Source organism: Notechis scutatus, chromosome 8 (assembly GCF_049901735.1).
Source record: "Notechis scutatus isolate UNSWTSFEM ecotype Mainland chromosome 8, rNotScu1.2, whole genome shotgun sequence".
Classification (NCBI taxonomy): Eukaryota; Metazoa; Chordata; class Lepidosauria; order Squamata; family Elapidae; genus Notechis; species Notechis scutatus.
This window is the reverse complement of record NC_142016.1, coordinates 19,709,799-19,730,365: the sequence shown is the minus strand read 5'-3', so window position 1 is coordinate 19,730,365 and position 20,567 is coordinate 19,709,799.

The following is a 20,567-nucleotide window of genomic DNA, read 5'->3' as shown; positions in this document are numbered from 1 at the left end:
AACAGAACTACTTTGAAGACGCAAACAAACCAGGTAGATGGTTAGCATATAAACTGAGAAAGGAGAAAGAATCAAGGAAAATATTGCAATTAATAGATGACCAAGGCCAAGTTTGTCATAGTAGCAAAGAGAAGAAGGAAATCATTCGAGTCTTCTATGGGAAATTATATATGCAAGAGAATATTGATGAAGAGAGAGTTAAGCAGTACTTACAGAATGCTAATTTACCTCAGATACCTAAAGAGACTGAAAAAATGTGAGAAAGCAACTTAACGATGATGGAGTTAACTGAAGCACCCAAGAAGCAAAATAATGGAAAGGCACCAGGCCCAGATGGACTTGCAGCAGAATTTTACAAAACATTACAAGAATCGTTGAATCTTCCATTGCTAGAAGTTATGAACGAAATTATGTTAAAGAAGAAGATACCTAAATCATGGTCAGAAGCCTATATTACGCTTATTCCTAAAGAGGATGCTGACCCATTACAAATTAAGAACTATAGACCCATTTCTTTACTAAATGCAGATTACAAAATCTTTGCTTCAATATTGGCAGAAAGACTTAATTAATATTTAAATAATTTTATCCACCCTGATCAAAACGGATTTCTGCCAAAGAGACAAATTAAAGACAATATGAGAGTAATCCTGGACACCTTGGAATACTACGAGGCACATCCTGAAAAACAAATGGCTCTGATATTTCTAGATGCACAGAAGGCATTTGATAATGTGAATTGGCAATTCATGTTATTACTGTTGGAACAGATGGGTTTTGCTAGAAAATTCATCCAAGCAATAGAAGCTATATACTATAAGCAAACAGCAAAGGTAATGATAGAGGGAGAGCTGACAGACTCTATTAATATAAGAAAAGGAACAAGACAAGGGTGCCCATTATCACCTTTGTTGTTTGTGTTAACTTTGGAAGTGTTAAACAGAAAGATTAGAGATGAAAATAATATAAAAGGAATGAAAATCAAAAAGGAAGAATTTAAGCTGCAAGCATTTGCGGATGATCTGGTTTTCATCTTAGAAGACCCTTTAGAAATAGCATCAAAATTGATAGAAAAGATAGAGACATATGGAAAGGTGGCTGGTTTGAAAATAAATAAAGATAAGACAAAGATAATATGCTATTAAGACAAAAGGAACAACTGGCAGACCTATTGAAAATTCAAGTCACAAATAAGATCAAGTATTTGGGGATATATTTGACAGCAAGAGGTAGTACATTAAAAGAGAATAATTATATTAAACTTAAACAGCAGATAGTGCTAGATTTGGCAAAATGGGAAAACTTACAACTGTCACTAATAGGGAGAATCTCAACAATCAAGATGAATATATTACTCAGAATTTTATATCTGTTTCAAACAATTCCAATTAGGCTTGGAAAAGATTATTTTGAAGATTTAAATAAAATTGTGTTGAAATATATATGGCAAGGTAAGAAAGCGAGAATAAAGTTAAAACTCTTGCAAGATGCTAGAATTAGAGGAGGATTTGGTCTGCCTAATTGGGAATTATACTACCAAGCTACAAATCTGATGTGGGTTAAGGAATGGATAACACTAAGAAATGCTAGATTGTTGACATTAGAAGGACATGATCTGTTGTTGGGGTGGCATGCTTTTTTATGGTACAAAGGAACTAAAACACAGGGGTATTTTAGAAGACATTATATACGGGAGTCTCTGTGGTTAAACTGGGAGAAGGTTAAAAGACAATGTTATTTGAAAATTCCAGTCTGGTTATTGACTATTGAAGCATTTTCGTATCCTATAATATACAAAAAGGAACAAACAGTTAGATATGGTGAAATACTGAATGAAAAGGGTGAACTTAAATCTATGCAAAAACTAGAGGAACAAGATATAAAGATGAATTGGTTTTCATATGTGCAAATACATTCAAGGTATGACAAAGATTCTAAAACAGAAGGTTTCTATGATAAATTGACTGATTTAGATAAGATTTTGACAGGTACTGATCAAAAGGTGATTAAAAAACTGTATGGATATTTATTAGAAATTAAATTAGAAGAACAAGTTAAAGAAACTATGATTGCTTGGGGGAAGAATTTTGGATATGGGATTGATCTAGAGAAATGGCAAAAATTGTGGTCTCAAAATTATAAAATGACAATGTCAACAGCATATAAAGAAAATTTGTATAAGATGTTTTACAGGTGGCATTTTCCCCCGACAAGAATAGCAAGAATGTTCAAGAATAAATCTGAAAAATGTTGGAAATATCATCAGACACCTGGCTCATTTTACCATATGTGGTGGACTTGTGCGGATGCCAAAAAATACTGGACTAAAATCCACATGTGGTTGGAGAAAATGACAAAAAAACACATAGACTTGAAACCAGAGATATTTTTATTGGGAATTTTACCTGAAATTTATAGTAAAGACTTGAAATACCTGATTGTAAATGTATTAACAGCGGCTAGGATTGTATTTGCTAAAAACTGGAAAAATGAGAAGATACCATCACAGGAGGAAATCATTAAGAAAATATTGGAGTGTGCTGAAATGAGTAGATTGACATTTGAAATTAGAGAACAAGAGGATAAACAATTTTATAAAATTTGGGATCTTTTTTATCAATGGTTAGATAACAAAGTACAGTAATGAAATATGTAGATTTTTAGAAAATAATAAATACATAAAGATGATACTTCTTTTTTTATTATAACTACAAAATGATTTTAGGATAGATTTGGGGTGATAATATGAATTGTTATACAATAAATTAAGTAAATTATGGTCATCTTGTAAAACATGAATGAATAAAAGTATAGTCAAATGATTGATTAATAATGATACTAAGGTATTTAGTTTTTGATTGACAATATGAGGTTATATGTAATGTAATTGTAATTGAAGACTGCGAAATGGAAGCACAAAACAATTTGTAAACCAACCGGCACACTGTATGTACACCTATGCAAGGCAGCTTAATTTTTTTATGTTTTGTTTGTTTATGTTTGTTTTTAAAAACCAATAAAATCTTTTTTTAAAAAAAGAAAAAAAAAGGTGCCCATCCATCAAACAGCCACTGACCATCATATAATACGTGCTGTCAAAGGGCATCTGCCCATCAAACGGCCACTGCCGATCAAATGGCATATGCCTATCAAATAGCTGTCACCCATCATACAATACATGCCCATCAAATGGCACCTGCCAATCACACTTCACCCGCCCATCAAAGAACTGCTTCCCATCAAACAGCCACTGCCCATCAAATGACATATACCTATCAAATGGCACCTGCCAATCACACTGCACCTGCCCATCAAAGAACCATTTCGTATCAAACATCCATTGCCCATCAAACAGTACATGTCCACCAAATGGCACCAGTCCATCAAAGAGCAGCTGCCCAAATGACACGCAGGAATGCTGGGCAAGAGGAGAGAAGAAGAGGGACAAGATGGCTGCCTGGGAGACCTGCCACCACAGGTCTTATGAGGAAGAGACTGAATAAGCAGAGCCAAAGCCCAGGACTCAAATAAAGCAGCAAAATTAAAAGTTAGACTGCCCTAAGTTGAAGAGTTGACCAGAAAAGAGGCAGAAGCTGAGGAGATTGAGGAAGGAGGGGAGTATTTTTCCTGACCTCAGAGTTGCATGAAGGAAACGTTTGTTTGTCTGTTTCCTTCAAGACAAGTGCCAGAATTTTTTTTAGAAAAGACAGTACGCATGGATGCTTGCTGTATAACAGTGCATACATACATATCTAAAAAGAAGGGACTTTACCAAGTTAAAATTTCATGGAAGGCACAAAAAATGTTTCTAGTAGCTAAGACTATGAATAAAAATTTCTCCATACCGGGATATCGATTGACCCCTTCGGAAAAAATACCTCAGTCTCCTCATCATGTGTGGAGTTGATCAAGCTGAAGAGCAGGGATGTTGGCTCTGAATGCCAGTTGAGGTTCAAGGGCACTTGAAAAGGATGTGCAAAACACATTCAGCCTCTGTGTTGGAGCAGATACAGTATAATCTGGGTCTTCACTTGGCAGGTTGGCATTCTGACCAGCTGCCATCTCAGGAGGGCCAGGGAAAGGGGTCTTCTCGGTGGGTCTGCTTTCTTCAGAGGGAGCAAAAATTTGAAGGGTGGGGAGAGAGAAGAGGTGAAAGACTTGGACAGAAGAAAGGAAGGGAGGGAGGAAGGGAGGAAGGAAAGAAAGAAAACAAAAAGACAGACAGAAGAAAGGGAGGAAAACAAAAAGACTTGAACGGAAGAAATTCAGAAAGCATGAAAAGGAAGGAAGGAAAACAAAAAGAAAGACAGAAGAAAGGAAGGAAAGAAAACAAAAAGACAGACAGAAGAGAGGGAGGGAGGGAGGAAAACAAAAAAAAAAGATTTGGACAGAACAAATGCAGAAAGCATGAAAAGGAAGGGAGGGAAGGAGGGAGGGAGGGAGGAAGGAAGGAAGAGTCTCTATTGAGTGCGGTAGTTGAGATATACATACAGTGACCATCTTCTCTTGGCAAAAAGTAAAGGACAAATCTGAGAAGGGGGCAAATCTGAAAGAGATTGGGAAGGATTAAAAAAAAGGGAATTGTCTGTGTTTAAAACTTTGCTTTACAAAGGGAAATTCAAGAGCTGAATCCAGAAATTGACATTAAATTAAATAAATCCAAAGGACAGCTTTCTAAAACAGAGGGCCATCCTTTATAACATAGAATACATGGTCAATAAACATAGATTACATAAAAATAAACATACACACACACACACACACACACACACACACACACACACACACACATTTACAGAGGGACTAAGAAACAGCCAGCAATAAACAGCGATGTGAGAGATATAGAAGAAAAAGGAATGAGAATATAGTGAAATTGGACTTTAGAGGAGATAAAGAGCTAATAGAAAATAGTTAAACCACAAAATAGTTTCATTAAGATTAATTTTGGCCCTGGTTGAAGGCATTTATTATTTACCCATCCTTTCTCCCTTCCATCTATGTATAAGTTTTCCCTTTGTAAAATATAAGTTTTTTGCCCTCCCTCCCAGCCAGCGAAGGGATCAATCAATCATCTGAGTTTCCAGTTCTTTGTGTCTGTTGAATATGAATCAATGTGATTATTTTCTATTGTTGATTTTTTTAAAAGGATCCACAACCAATTCTGATCTTCAAATGAATCTAGATCTGGTTCCCAATCTTTCCAAATGGATATGGAATAGTTTCGATTTCTCCTCTATCGCAGTCCTGAAATTTCACTTTTCTGGCCAGGCTGGATGCACTACCTTTAGTCATTTTCTTGAGGTGTTACAAAAAATTTTTCCCCCTACATCAAGGATTCTAAAACTGTGGTCCAAAGATTACTGGGTGTCCCCCAAGACTACAGAAATTAAAATTATTTGACAGTTATTGAAAATACTGGCAAAAAATTAAGTGTCCCTCTTCTCATTTTGTGTTCAAAATGACAAACACTTTTTCAGATTCTGTTTATGTTAATATTCAATGGATTCAATGGATTTAATATTCAGTGGATTTAATATTGCTTTAAATCATTCAATAAACATAAAATTATATGAATGCATAAATTTTATTTTTTAATATAGCAAATAACGATGTATGTTGTATTTAACTCATACAACCAACTGCCCTTTTGAGGGTTCTCCATAATTCTTAAAAGTAGAAAGGGGTCCTGGGAGCAGAAACCTTCAAGCATCATTTTGGGAACATCAACGTGTACATTGTTCTCATACATATATTTCTCTTGCATCTGAAATGTTTAATTAATTTCTTTCTAACTGAAAAGTTTTTTTCGCCTTTATTTTATCTGTATTCATTTGCTTGACCTATAGGAATGATAAGGGTTTAATTTGATTTGGATTTGATTTGACAGAAGCATAATAATGTCACAGGTACCGTGACCTTATGTCCTTTCATGAGATGTTGTGAAGCATAGCATTTGCACATTTACATTATCATGCTACTAATGCTTTAATGTTATCATGATTTGTCCAGGACATCTTATCTTAAATAAATGAGCAGTTCTTACTAAAACAGAAGAAGTGGGAAAACAAGCAAAAAAAAACAACCTCCAAGGATAAGCTATAACCACAGTATTATTTTTGTTTTACCTCTAACAACACTGATATATTAAAAACAGGCAACATTGCCAGGCCTGTTCTATTGAGAGTGACCTAAAAATATGAAAAGATATCATTCCTCCAAATGACCTTGAAGTTCATTTTCCAAGTTGCATCATTTCATGGAATAAAATCAGTTAGTTTCAGAGAATCAGACACTGCTTTGGAGTTTTAAAAATGAGGAACAACTGTTGATTTCTAATAGAATTAATTTGCCCTAAAATATTTTAGGCAGATAGATATACAAGCATACAGACACACAGATTCTACAAAATAAAGAACAGAGTTGCAAATATTACATGTTATGTGTAGTGTTTAAAATTGCAATAGCAATAGAACTTAGACTTATATTCACAGTGCTTTACAGCCTTCTGTAAGTGGTTTACAGAGTCAACATATTACCCCCCAACAATCTGGGTCCTTTATTTATCTATCTATCTATCTATCTATCTATCTATCTATCTATCTATCTATCTATCTATCTATCTATCTATCTATTTATTATTTTGACAAATCCTTACAATATAATAGAAATAAGAATAAACATAAGTTTAAATATAAGTAATAGGAACTAATAATTGGGGACAATAGGACAGGGATGGTAGGCATGATTGTGCGCTTATGCACACCCCTTACAGACCTCTTAGGAATAGGGTGAGGTCAATAGAGGTTAGTTTGAGGGTAAAGGAGTGGGGGTTTGAGCAGGTGACAACAGAATCAGGTAGTGAGTTCCAGACATTGACCACTCTGTTGCTGAAATCGTATTCCTGCAATCAGGTTTGGAGTGGTTTACATTAAGTTTATATCTGTTGTGTGCTCTTGTGTTATGGTTAAAGCTGAAATATTCATTAACTGGTAAGACATTGTAACATATGCTTTTATGTACTATGCTTAAGTCCAATCTTAGCCGCCGTAGTTCAAGGTTGTGTAAGCCTTGAATCAGTCAATCAGTCAATCCTGAGTTAAGTCTCGGTGGTCCATGGCCATAATCTGTGGCCACGGAAGTTATTTAAAGGCGGTCCATGGTGAAGAAATGGTAGAGAAGCACTAGGTATATTGCCATCTTCTCATCTTTATTAAAGCTATTTGGCAACGTTCTTGAAACCAAATTGACATTGACAAATAATTCTTTCTTTTCCAAACATAAATTATCTCGCAGCCACTACCAAAAATATAATACATTGTTCATGCAGCATGTCTCTTTTCTGTTCTTCATTTGGTCTTTCTTCTAGGCCAGTTTGGTCTCTCCAGTACTCAGTAGGCCTTCCTGGTATACTACCTTCAGTACATCTTCTTCACTATCCTTCAGATATTCTTCCAAAGCCCCTTTTTCTTCTTCAACCATCTGATGTACTTGCAACATTCCGTACCCACCTATGATGATGATGATTGATGATGATGAATAAGTTGATAGACTGGTTAGTAAAGTCTGTCATCATCATCATCATCACCACCAAATTTATTTGCCACCCATCTCATATTTCCAGGCGACTATCCTAGAATATGGGTTGGAATTCAAATGCTCCTTTCTTAGAAACATAGTAATGCATGTTTTATGAAAACATATACATATTGTCTATACACCAGTGTCTGTTTAAAATTTCAGGTCAAGCTTTTTTTAAATATATCTTTTATATAACACTTCTTGCCTGTATTCATATAACATATTTAACAAATTGAAAGCTTTATTCTTGATAAATCATGAGCTTTGGGGGGGTTTGTATGCTATGTGAATGTAAACTGCTGGATTACGTCATGATTCAATGTATTGGGCAGACATAGAAAGTGTTTTCCTTTCTTCCCCTCTCCACCATATTCCTCTAAGTTTCAGAATATGAAGTAAAAGCCACATCACACAAACTGGTGTGGGGGCATCATTTTCTTTGATAATGATAACAGATATTTTCATGTGATGTCTGGTCAACAAAGCTTAATCTTCGGAAGCTAGTATCTCTTGTTGATATTCATTTTCCGGATGAGTGATTGTTTTTGTTTCTGGAAAAAAAGGATCTTAAGATATGTCAAGTGTAAGAAGTTGGTTCAAAGGATTAATATCCATTTTGAATGAATAGAATGTCAATTCTTACTGGCTATGACAAGGGGGTTCATTGATGGGTTAAGATGAAAATATTGTTAAATAAGTCTTGGCCGCTTGACCTGGCCCCTTATATAAGAGATATTTCTTCAACCTTTTGGCTATCTGATTAGATTATGATCCACATACGTGGATAGGTAAGTCAAGTCAAATGAGGACAAAACTCACATCCATAATATTTTGGGGAGAGGTTATTGTGACCAAAATTGCAAACCTACCTGTGTTGTTTGTGTATTGATCAAAGCTGGACCCTTTAGCTAGAGATTAAAAAGGAGTCAATTATTCTTATAACAATGGTGGTTTTAACTTATGGAAAGAGTACAGGAAATTACTTGAATTTCCTAATGAATAATATAAATATAATAAAGGACCATTTTTAAAAATGGTAATATAATTCAACAAATCAATGAAATAAAACTTAACTGAGCCATTGGTTAAGTTTCAGGTGGTTCAGCTCCTGGAAGGAATTATCATTAATTCTATTATTTATTTTACAACATTTGTCTGTCCCCCTAATCATTAGAATTATGGGTGGTCTACCATCATAAAATACTTTTTAAAAAGCACAAAAGACATAACATAAAAAGAATCTGTAATATAGGAAATGATGATTGCTCGATAATCATAGTATGAAGGTCCATTGGTGTAGAAGAATCTTCAGGACATTTCTAAACCAAAGGAATGTTAGGGTCAATTGTATTTTTGGAGGTTTCTAGACTATGCAGGCTATTAGTGAAAAGGCCTGTCATTATATTTCCCTCCAAGATATCTTTTGGCAGGATCCTCAACAGACTTTCTCTTTGGTGATTAGATTAGATGGATGGAATTATATTTGATAATGTAGTCCTTGGTATATATCCAGATATATAAAAACAATGTTATATATACAGGTAATCTTTAACTTACAACCACAATCGGGCTAGAATTTCCATCACTAAGTGATTCAGTCATAAAACAAGATGTCATGTCACTGCTTGACGTAATGACCACAATTCTGGCATTCCCCATTGCTAATGTTAAGCAAGAATCAGGGGTCATTAAGTGAATATTCACCCTCATGCAAGCCAAGTTTCCACACTGACCCCAAATCTCAATTAGGGGACTACCTTCAACTTCCCCCACCCACCTATTTCTCCCATCCCCCCAAAAAATGTCTGTCGTTTTAACTGTCCTGCACCTTGCCTAGTGGGGCAGCAAGCAGTTCAGAAAACTCACGATTCATGACTGCTTGCCACATCTTGGGAAGCCTCAGCCACCCAAACCCAGACTGAACCAAAATCACCCAGAATGATGGCATTCACACAATATAGTGAATCTGGTCATTGAATAGACCCATTTTCTCAATCAGTGCAATATACTGAATGATAAGCTAACCACAAAAGTAAGGTATTCAAAACGCTGTGCCATAAAAAAACCGCTGTCTTTTGGATTGCTGCTGTATATCGATAGCAGTGTATCTACCCTGCATAGCAGTGGTGGGATTCATTTTTTTTTTACTACCAGCTCTGTGGGCGTGGCTTGGTGGGCTTGGCAAAGGAAGCATAGTATAAAATGATGAAGAGGAGAATGATGAAGAAGAGAAGAGGAGTCAGAGGTGGAATTTATCGGTTCTCTGAACTACTCAAAATTTCCGCTATTGGTTCTCCAGAACCAGTCAGAACCTGCTGAGTACCAGCTCTGCTGCATAGTAATAGTGGCCCATTGTCGATCTTTTTGCAGATCTTGCTTGCAGGGAACAGAAGCAGACCAGGAAAATGTCATCTTCTCTTTGATACATCTTTCACTTTACATTTCAGGTACAGGTACTCCTCGACTTATGACCACAACTGAGCCCAAGATTTCTGTTGTTAAGTGAAACATTTGTTAAGTGAGTTTTGCCCCATTTTCTTGCCACAGTTGTAAAGTGAATCACTGAAATTGTTAAGTTAAGTGAATCTGGCATTCCCATTGACTTTGCTTGACAGAAGGTCACAGAAGGTGATCATGTATAACCACTTTTATTCACACTTATAATCATTGCAGCATCCGAATTTTGATCACATGGCCAAAGGGATGCTGCAATGGTTATAAGTGTGACAACAGTCATAAGTCACTTTTTTCAATCCCGTCGTAACTTCAAACAGTCACTAAATGAACTGTTGTAAATTGAGGACTACCTGAATTTCCAAGCATCATACTATTGCCAGTATCCATTTCTGAGTTGAAAACAGGCAGCAGGCATCTACACTTTTTTGTTCAAATAAGGCCAAGTCTAGTTTTCAATTGTATCAAGCTAGTACACCCAATTCAGCAATGCTGAATTAGAATTTAATAAGAATGGAATGGAATGGAATGGAATGGAATGGAATGGAATGGAATAGAATAGAATAGAATAGAATAGAATAGAATAGAATAGAATAGAATAGAATAGAATAGAAAATATGGAATGGAATAGAATGGAATGGAGCAGAATGGAGCTGAGGAGAAGAGAAGAGAAGAGAAGAGAAGAGAAGAGAAGAGAAGAGAAGAGAAGAGAAGAGAAGAGAAGAGAAGAGGAGTTGGAAGGGACTTTGGATGTCTTCTAGTCCAACTCCCTGCTCAGGCAGGAAACCTAAGACCATTTCAAACAAATGTAATTTCCTGAGTTAATTTTAGTTTGTATTTTCAAACTAAATTTGTTTGGGGGTTCATTCACACAAAAATGAAATGGTCTTTTTAAATGTATTTGAATGTCTAAACATCAATCTTCCTTATGCATATAATTTTAGGACTTTGCTATTTCGAATGTCCTTCTGATCAGTATTATGAACATCTTTGTGATCAGTTTCCCCTTGATTCTATAGAGAAAGCTCATTCATGCAGCTCAAATGCCCAAACATGGAAAAAGTCAAACTGTATCACGTTGGCCCTTTGTTTAAGATGAATAATGCCTTTTAAGTTTTTAATCTTGAAACTAGCCCCTGGCTCTTTGGCATCAGCAATTCCTTCTCTGTCAACAATCCTAAGACAGGTTGACTTTTCCTTATTGACAAAACTGATTGGACCCCTTAACAAAAGAAGGCTTGCATTTGGTCAATCAACCTTGAAATTTTCAGCCAGACACTGGCTATAAATATAGACGCTAGCAGTTATCCTTCCTCACATCATTGACTTTACTCCTGAATCGTTGTGAAGTCAACTCAAACCAAGCCAAGCCAAGATGCATCTCCAGACTGTAGCTTCTGCTTTCCTCATCGTTTTCCTTTGCCAACATGATGTTTTGGTAAGTCTGTTCTGTCTTTTAATGAATACTTCTGATATCTGTCCTGAATGTTTAGCAGTGAGAGATGCAGGAATACAATTTTGCATGTTTTATTGAAGAATGGTGTTCTGTATCAGGGTGAGTTAGTGTTGATCTCTATCACTTGCTTACGTAGCATAATGATGAGTCACTTATTGCTTTGAGAAGGCAAGACACCATTTGCCTGTTGGGAAGGTGATCTCCATCCAGACATTCTTGCTGTGCATTCAAAGTAGTGTTTTTATCCCTCTGCTGGTATAGCTAGACCAGTTGAGACTCTATATTGTTTCATTCCATCTGCCTCCATTCCAATTAGCTAATCTGTGTGCTGATGGGTATGAGGCTTCCCCAGCACCCCTACTCAATGACTATGTTATTCTGGACTGTTGCCCTGTCTGCCATGAAAGCTGGACTTTTTTTTCTAAAAGGTTCAGCAGAGAAAAGGATAAAATGCACATCTTTAGTCCTGTTTGCTTTGTTTTAATGAGGAATACCAATAGTAATAATAATTCCTGGGTAGATCACAAAGTAAAAAAAATGCAGAAAAATAATATAAAAACTATAAAGAAAGTCCTTGATTTACGAGCACCATTGAGCCCAAAATTTCTATTGTTAAGTGACACATTTGTAAAGTGAGTTTTGCTCCATTTTATGACTTTTCTTGCCACAGTTGTTAAGTGAATCGCTGCAGTTGATCAGTTAGTAACATGGTTATTAAGGGGCTTCCCCACTGACTTTGCTTTTCAGAAGGTCACAACAGGTGATCACATGATCCTCAGACACAGCAAAGGTCATAAATAGGAACCAGTTGCCAAGCATCGGAATTTTGATCACATGATCATGGAGATGCTGCAAAGGAACTATGAAAAACGGGGGGAAAGTCACAGTTTTCAGTGCCATTGCAACTCTGAATGGTCACAAAAGTAACTGTTGCAAGTCAATGATGCTGTACAACTATAAAATAAGGGACAAGAGATGACAAAATCATAATAATAACAAGAGATAGTATCCAAAGGGGTTTCAGCCATCCTCACTAAAGGCCAAGTCTCCAAGATCTTCAAAAACCAGAAGGATGGGAACCACCAAGATTTTTTGGGGGGTTCCAGCCTCATTCCAGAGACCAGGGGCTGCTAAGGACAAGGTGCATTTCTGGCATCCTGATAAATGGCATCATTTAATTGAAGTAACCTGGAGTGCACTAACTTTGCTAGTTCAAATTGTATGGGCAGATACTATAGGAGATGGGAAGTTTTGAAAACCATAGGTAATCCTTGACATACAATAGCTAGTTTAGCTAGTTGGAGGTTACAACAGCACTGGAAAAGGTGACATGACCATTTTTTACACCTGTGATCATGAAGCATCCTCCTAGTCATGTAATTTGTATTTGGATTCTTGACAACTGATTCATAATTAAGATAGTTGTTTGTCAGAGACCACGAAAGTTGATCACAAAGTCAAGGGGGAAGCCAGATTTACTTAACAATCATGTTACTAATTTAATCACTGCAGTAATCCACTTAAGAAGTATGGTAAGAAAAGTCATAAAATGGGAGAAAACTCACTTAACAACAAAACTTGGTCACATGAGTTGGGCTGCAAGAGAGTGATGGCCCAAAGTCACCCACTTGGCTTCCATGCCTAAAGCAGGACCAAAACTCACAGGGTTCTGGTTTCTAAGCCAGCATCTTAGTCTCTACACCAAACTGGCTTTAGTTTAAGAGATTTGCAAAACATTTTATAGATGGTTAAAAGGAAAAGAAAAACAGAATGGAAGAATAACTGGGTTATTTTCTTTTTAAATTTAGGTCTCTGCCTTATTGGTGAGTATTATAAGCTTTCCATGTGCTTAGAGAATGTGCAGAATCATTACATTTCATGAATGTCATAAATATGCCTGATTTCCAGTCTGGGGATAAATATCCATTTTTGTGTGTTAACTTTTAAACCTGCATGGTTTTGTGATATGTTCTCCTTAATGAACAACATGACATGAACATGCCTGGCACGATACAACAAACTGCCCAGTGCAGTAAAATAGTTGTGTAAACAATTCCAGTAACCCAGCTTGTAATTTAAAATGGGTAATGTCAAGAAATGTAAACAAGATTAATATTTGCAATTTAGATGCTTACTATTATCTTTGAAAATTAATTGGTATCATAGAATTCTTTATTGGCCAAGTGTGGTTGGAAACACAAGGAATTTGTCTTGGTCTGAATCAGTGTTCATAAAAGAAAAGATACATTCGTCAGGAGTCGAGAATCATAAGGTGCAACACTTAATAATAGTCATAGGGTACAAAAGCTATCAAATCATACTAGGAAACAGTCAATAACCATCATAAGGATACAAGCAACAAAATTACAGTCATACAGTCACAAGTGGGAGGGGGTGGGTGATAAGGAGTGATGAGAAGATTAATAGTTGGACATTGTTGAGGGAATTATTTATTTAGCAGATGATGGCTTTCGGGGGAAAAACTGTTCTTGTGTCTAGTTGTTCTGGTGTGCAATACTCTATAGCGTCATTTTGAGGGAAGGAACTGAAACAGTTTATGTCCAGGATGTGAGGGGTCTATAAATATTTTCACAGCCCTCTTTTTGACTCGTGCAGTATTGACGATTGAAGGCAGGTGGGTAGTAATTGTTTTTTCTGCAGTCCTAATTACTCTCTGAAGTCTGTGTCTGTCCTGTTGGGTTGCAGATGACAGACTCAATCATTCCTCTGTTTTGTTTCAAAACAATTGTATTGATTTTGGTCATGAAATGTTCTAAAATATCCTAAATATTCAAATAGATTACACTAGATTAACCACTATACAGAAGAAATCAGGTCAAACTGCTTTGGTTTAAGGCAGAGGTCCCCAAACACCTATGCTGGCTGGAGAATCCTGGGAGTTGAAGTCCACAAGTCTTAAAGTTGCCAAGTTTGGGGACCTCTGATTTAAGGGATCTATAAAGCTATATTAAGTTGTTGTGAATGATTAAAAGATTTAAAAAAAACCCATTGCATGGAAGAAATAACTATACTCTTTCAATGTTCAATTTAGGGAGGACAAAATTTGGTAAGTATTGCAAAATTCCTCTAATACTTCCAGTGGTGGGACATGTAACAAAATGAATCACAAAACGACCAAATGTTTTGCATGTGCAGAGATAGATAAGCATCAAAAAATCATATCAGCATTAAAATTAACCAGGATTTGTAGGTTGAGTCAATATGGCTTCTAATTCTTTACTTAAGATTCTTTAAAACGTTGGGTGAACACAGTTAAGTCCTCCTATAACAATGGCTCAACCCTCTGCATCTCTAAGCATCTTTTCTGCTGTATTCTATCTTTCTAGAAGGTGAACATTTCTGTTTAATCTCAGACCACCCAATATTTTCTCCTGCCAGTTGAAGGAATAAAGGAATCTTATCTTATTGCCTTTCTTGCAACAACCTCTCCTCTTAACACACATTGAAATGTTTGTAGCTTTGTGTGTGAGGAAAATCTGAAGGTGGATCCAAACAATAATAACCAAAAAGAAACCTCACTATAAAGCCAAGTTGCCCAATGGGGTATCTTAGTGGTTAACACTAACAATCCCTTTTTCCAGTATTCTGTGCAAAGCAAAGTTATGCCTCCCAATTGCACAAGGAGTTCTGTGTCTGGACTAGACGTTTGCACAAGACACACGAGGACCAACTGACCCCGGATAGGTCACTTAGAAAGGATACTGGAGATATCTATTGGACTGACCAGCCAAGGATAATTGGCACCCTTCTTTGATTTAACAATGCAATAAATGTGCAGAATCGTTGATCAACGATTCTACACATTTATTGCATTGTGAAATCTTTATGCTTTTGTATTTCTCAAAAGTATCCTCATGCTGGGTCATATTAATCTCTGAATTATCCAGGGAATTGTTTTGCTCACAAATGAAAACAAATTGGCTTGACTGGAATAATTGACTTTCATGGTGGATGTTTGTTTGTATGAATGTAAAACTGAGAATAAGGGAAAAGTATTAGCTCATTGTGCAGATTTCATTCTAAAAATCCAAACAAATCAGGAAGCACTATAAAAATTATTGGTCTTCTTTGTACTTGCTGGATCATAACAATAAGTTTCTCTAACTTAGAAAAATAAGTGCAGGAGGATGAAAATGAGATGTTCTAAAATATCCTAAATATTCAAATAGTTTACACTAGATTAACCACTATACAGAAGGAATCAGGTCAAACTGCTTTGGTTTAAGGCAGAGGTCCCCAAACACCTATGCTGGCTGGAGAATCTTGGGAGTTGAAGTCCACAAGTCTTAAAGTTGCCAAGTTTGGGGACCTCTGATTTAAGGGATCTATAAAGCTATATTAAGTTGTTGTGAATGATTAAAAGATTAAAAAAAACCCATTGCATGGAAGAAATAACTATACTCTTTCAATGTTCAATTTAGGGAAGACAAAGTTTGGTAAGTATTGCAAAATTCCTCTAATACTTCCAGTGGTGGGACATGTAACAAAATGAATCACAAAACGACCAAATGTTTTGCATGTGCACAGTTAGATAAGCATCAAAAAATCATATCAGCATTAAAATTAACCAGGATTTGTAGGTTGAGTCAATATGGCTTCTAATTCTTTACTTAAGATTCTTTAAAACGTTGGGTGAACACAGTTAAGTCCTCCTATAACAATGGCTCAACCCTCTGCATCTCTAAGCATCTTTTCTGCTGTATTCTATCTTTCTAGAAGGTGAACATTTCTGTTTAATCTCAGACCACCCAATATTTTCTCCTGCCAGCTGAAGGAATAAAGGAATCTTATCTTATTGCCTTTCTTGCAACAACCTCTCCTCCTAACACACATTGAAATGTTTGTAGCTTTGTGTGTGAGGAAAATCTGAAGGTGGATCCAAACAATAATAACCAAAAAGAAACCTCACTATAAAGCCAAGTTGCCCAATGGGGTATCTTAGCGGTTAACACTAACAATCCCTTTTTCCAGTATTCTGTGCAAAGCAAAGTTATGCCTCCCAATTGCACAAGGAGTTCTGTGTCTGGACTAGACGTTTGCACAAGACACACGAGGACCAACTGACCCCGGATAGGTCACTTAGAAAGGATACTGGAGATATCTATTGGACTGACCAGCCAAGGATAATTGGCACCCTTCTTTGGATTTAACAATGCAATAAATGTGCAGAATCGTTGATCAACTATTCTACACATTTATTGCATTGTGAAATCTTTATGCTTTTGTATTTCTCAAAAGTATCCTCATGCTGGGTCATATTAATCTCTGAATTATCCAGGGAATTGTTTTGCTCACAAATGAAAACAAATTGGCTTGACTGGAATAATTGACTTTCATGGTGGATGTTTGTTTGTATGAAGGTAAAACTGAGAACAAGGGGAAAGTATTAGCTCATTGTGCAGATTTCATTCTAAAAATCCAAACAAATCAGGAAGCACTATAAAAATTATTGGTCTTCTTTGTACTTGCTGGATCATAACAATAAGTTTCTCTAACTTAAAAAAATAAGTGCAGGAGGATGAAAATGAGATGTTCTAAAATATCCTAAATATTCAAATAGTTTACACTAGATTAACCACTATACAGAAGGAATCAGGTCAAACTGCTTTGGTTTTAGGCAGAGAGGTCCCCAAACACCTATGCTGGCTGGAGAATCCTGGGAGTTGAAGTCTACAAGTCTTAAAGTTGCCAAGTTTGGGGACCTCTGATTTAAGGGATCTATAAAGCTATATTAAGTTGTTGTGAATGATTAAAAGATTAAAAAAAACCCATTGCATGGAAGAAATAACTATACTCTTTCAATGTTCAATTTAGGGAGGACAAAGTTTGGTAAGTATTGCAAAATTCCTCTAATACTTCCAGTGGTGGGACATGTAACAAAATGAATCACAAAACGACCAAATGTTTTGCATGTGCAGAGATAGATAAGCATCAAAAATCATATCAGCATTAAAATTAACCAGGATTTGTAGGTTGAGTCAATATGGCTTCTAATTCTTTACTTAAGATTCTTTAAAACGTTGGGTGAACACAGTTAAGTCCTCCTATAACAATGGCTCAACCCTCTGCATCTCTAAGCATCTTTTCTGCTGTATTCTATCTTTCTAGAAGGTGAACATTTCTGTTTAATCTCAGACCACCCAATATTTTCTCCTGCCAGCTGAAGGAATAAAGGAATCTTATCTTATTGCCTTTCTTGCAACAACCTCTCCTCCTAACACACATTGAAATGTTTGTAGCTTTGTGTGTGAGGAAAATCTGAAGGTGGATCAAACAATAATAACCAAAAGAAACCTCACTATAAAGCCAAGTTGCCCAATGGGGTATCTTAGCAACACTAACAATCCCTTTTCCAGTATTCTGTGCAAAGCAAAGTTATGCCTCCCAATTGCACAAGGAGTTCTGTGTCTGGACTAGACGTTTGCACAAGACACACGAGGACCAACTGACCCGGATAGGTCACTTAGAAAGGATACTGGAGATATCTATTGGACTGACCAGCCAAGGATAATTGGCACCTTCTTTGATTTAACAATGCAATAAATGTGCAGAATCGTTGATCAACGATTCTCACATTTATTGCATTGGATCTTTATGCTTTGTATTTCTCAAAAGTATCCTCATGCTGGGTCATATTAATCTCTGAATTATCCAGGAATTGTTTTGCTCACAAATGAAAACAAATTGGCTTGACTGGAATAATTGACTTTCATGGTGGATGTTTGTTTGTATGAAGGTAAAACTGAGAACAAGGGGAAAGTATTAGCTCATTGTGCAGATTTCATTCTAAAAATCCAAACAAATCAGGAAGCACTATAAAAATTATTGGTCTTCTTTGTACTTGCTGGATCATAACAATAAGTTTCTCTAACTTAGAAAAATAAGTGCAGGAGGATGAAAATGAGATGTTCTAAAATATCCTAAATATTCAAATAGTTTACACTAGATTAACCACTATACAGAAGGAATCAGGTCAAACTGCTTTGGTTTAAGGCAGAGGTCCCCAAACACCTATGCTGGCTGGAGAATCCTGGGAGTTGAAGTCTACAAGTCTTAAAGTTGCCAAGTTTGGGGACCTCTGATTTAAGGGATCCATAAAGCTATATTAAGTTGTTGTGAATGATTAAAAGATTAAAAAAAAAACCATTGCATGGAAGAAATAACTATACTCTTTCAATGTTCAATTTAGGGAGGACAAAGTTTGGTAAGTATTGCAAAATTCCTCTAATATTTCCAGTGGTGTGACATGTAACAAAATGAATCACAAAACGACCAAATGTTTTGCATGTGCAGAGATAGATAAGCACCAAAAAATCATATCAGCATTAAAATTAACCAGGATTTGCAGGTTGAGTCAATATGGCTTCTAATTCTTAAGATTCTTTAAAACGTTGGGTGAAGACAGTTAAGTCCTCCTATACCAATGGCTCAACCCTCTGCATCTCTAAGCATCTTTTCTGCTGTATTCTATCTTTCTAGAAGGTGAACATTTCTGTTTAATCTCAGACCACCCAATATTTTCTTCTGCCAGCTGAAGGAATAAAGGAATCTTATCTTATTGCCTTTCTTGCAACAACCTCTCCTCCTAACACACATTGAAATGTTTGTAGCTTTGTGTGTGAGGAAAATCTGAAGGTGGATCCAAACAATAATAACCAAAAAGAAACCTCACTATAAAGCCAAGTTGCCCAATGGGGTATCTTAGTGGTTAACACTAACAATCCCTTTTTCCAGTATTCTGTGCAAAGCAAAGTTATGCCTCCCAATTGCACAAGGAGTTCTGTGTCTGGACTAGACGTTTGCACAAGACACACGAGGACCAACTGACTCCAGATAGGTCACTTAGAAAGGATACTGGAGATATCTATTGGACTGACCAGCCAAGGATAATTGGCACCCTTCTTTGGATTTAACAATGCAATAAATGTGCAGAATCGTTGATCAACGATTCTACACATTTATTGCATTGTGAAATCTTTATGCTTTTGTATTTCTCAAAAGTATCCTCATGCTGGGTCATATTAATCTCTGAATTATCCAGGGAATTGTTTTGCTCACAAATGAAAACAAATTGGCTTGACTGGAATAATTGACTTTCATGGTGGATGTTTGTTTGTATGAAGGTAAAACTGAGAACAAGGGGAAAGTATTAGCTCATTGTGCAGATTTCATTCTAAAAATCCAAACAAATCAGGAAGCACTATAAAAATTATTGGTCTTCTTTGTACTTGCTGGATCATAACAATAAGTTTCTCTAACTTAAAAAAATAAGTGCAGGAGGATGAAAATGAGATGTTCTAAAATATCCTAAATATTCAAATAGTTTACACTAGATTAACCACTATACAGAAGGAATCAGGTCAAACTGCTTTGGTTTTAGGCAGAGGTCCCCAAACACCTATGCTGGCTGGAGAATCCTGGGAGTTGAAGTCTACAAGTCTTAAAGTTGCCAAGTTTGGGGACCTCTGATTTAAGGGATCTATAAAGCTATATTAAGTTGTTGTGAATGATTAAAAGATTAAAAAAAAAACCATTGCATGGAAGAAATAACTATACTCTTTCAATGTTCAATTTAGGGAGGACAAAGTTTGGTAAGTATTGCAAAATTCCTCTAATATTTCCAGTGGTGTGACATGTAACAAAATGAATCACAAAACGACCAAATGTTTTGCATGTGCAGAGATAGATAAGCACCAAAAAATCATATCAGCATTAAAATTAACCAGGATTTGCAGGTTGAGTCAATATGGCTTCTAATTCTTAAGATTCTTTAAAACGTTGGGTGAAGACAGTTAAGTCCTCCTATAACAATGGCTCAACCCTCTGCATCTCTAAGCATCTTTTCTGCTGTATTCTATCTTTCTAGAAGGTGAACATTTCTGTTTAATCTCAGACCACCCAATATTTTCTCCTGCCAGTTGAAGGAATAAAGGAATCTTATCTTATTGCCTTTCTTGCAACAACCTCTCCTCTAACACACATTGAAATGTTTGTAGCTTTGTGTGTGAGGAAAATCTGAAGGTGGATCCAAACAATAATAACCAAAAAGAAACCTCAC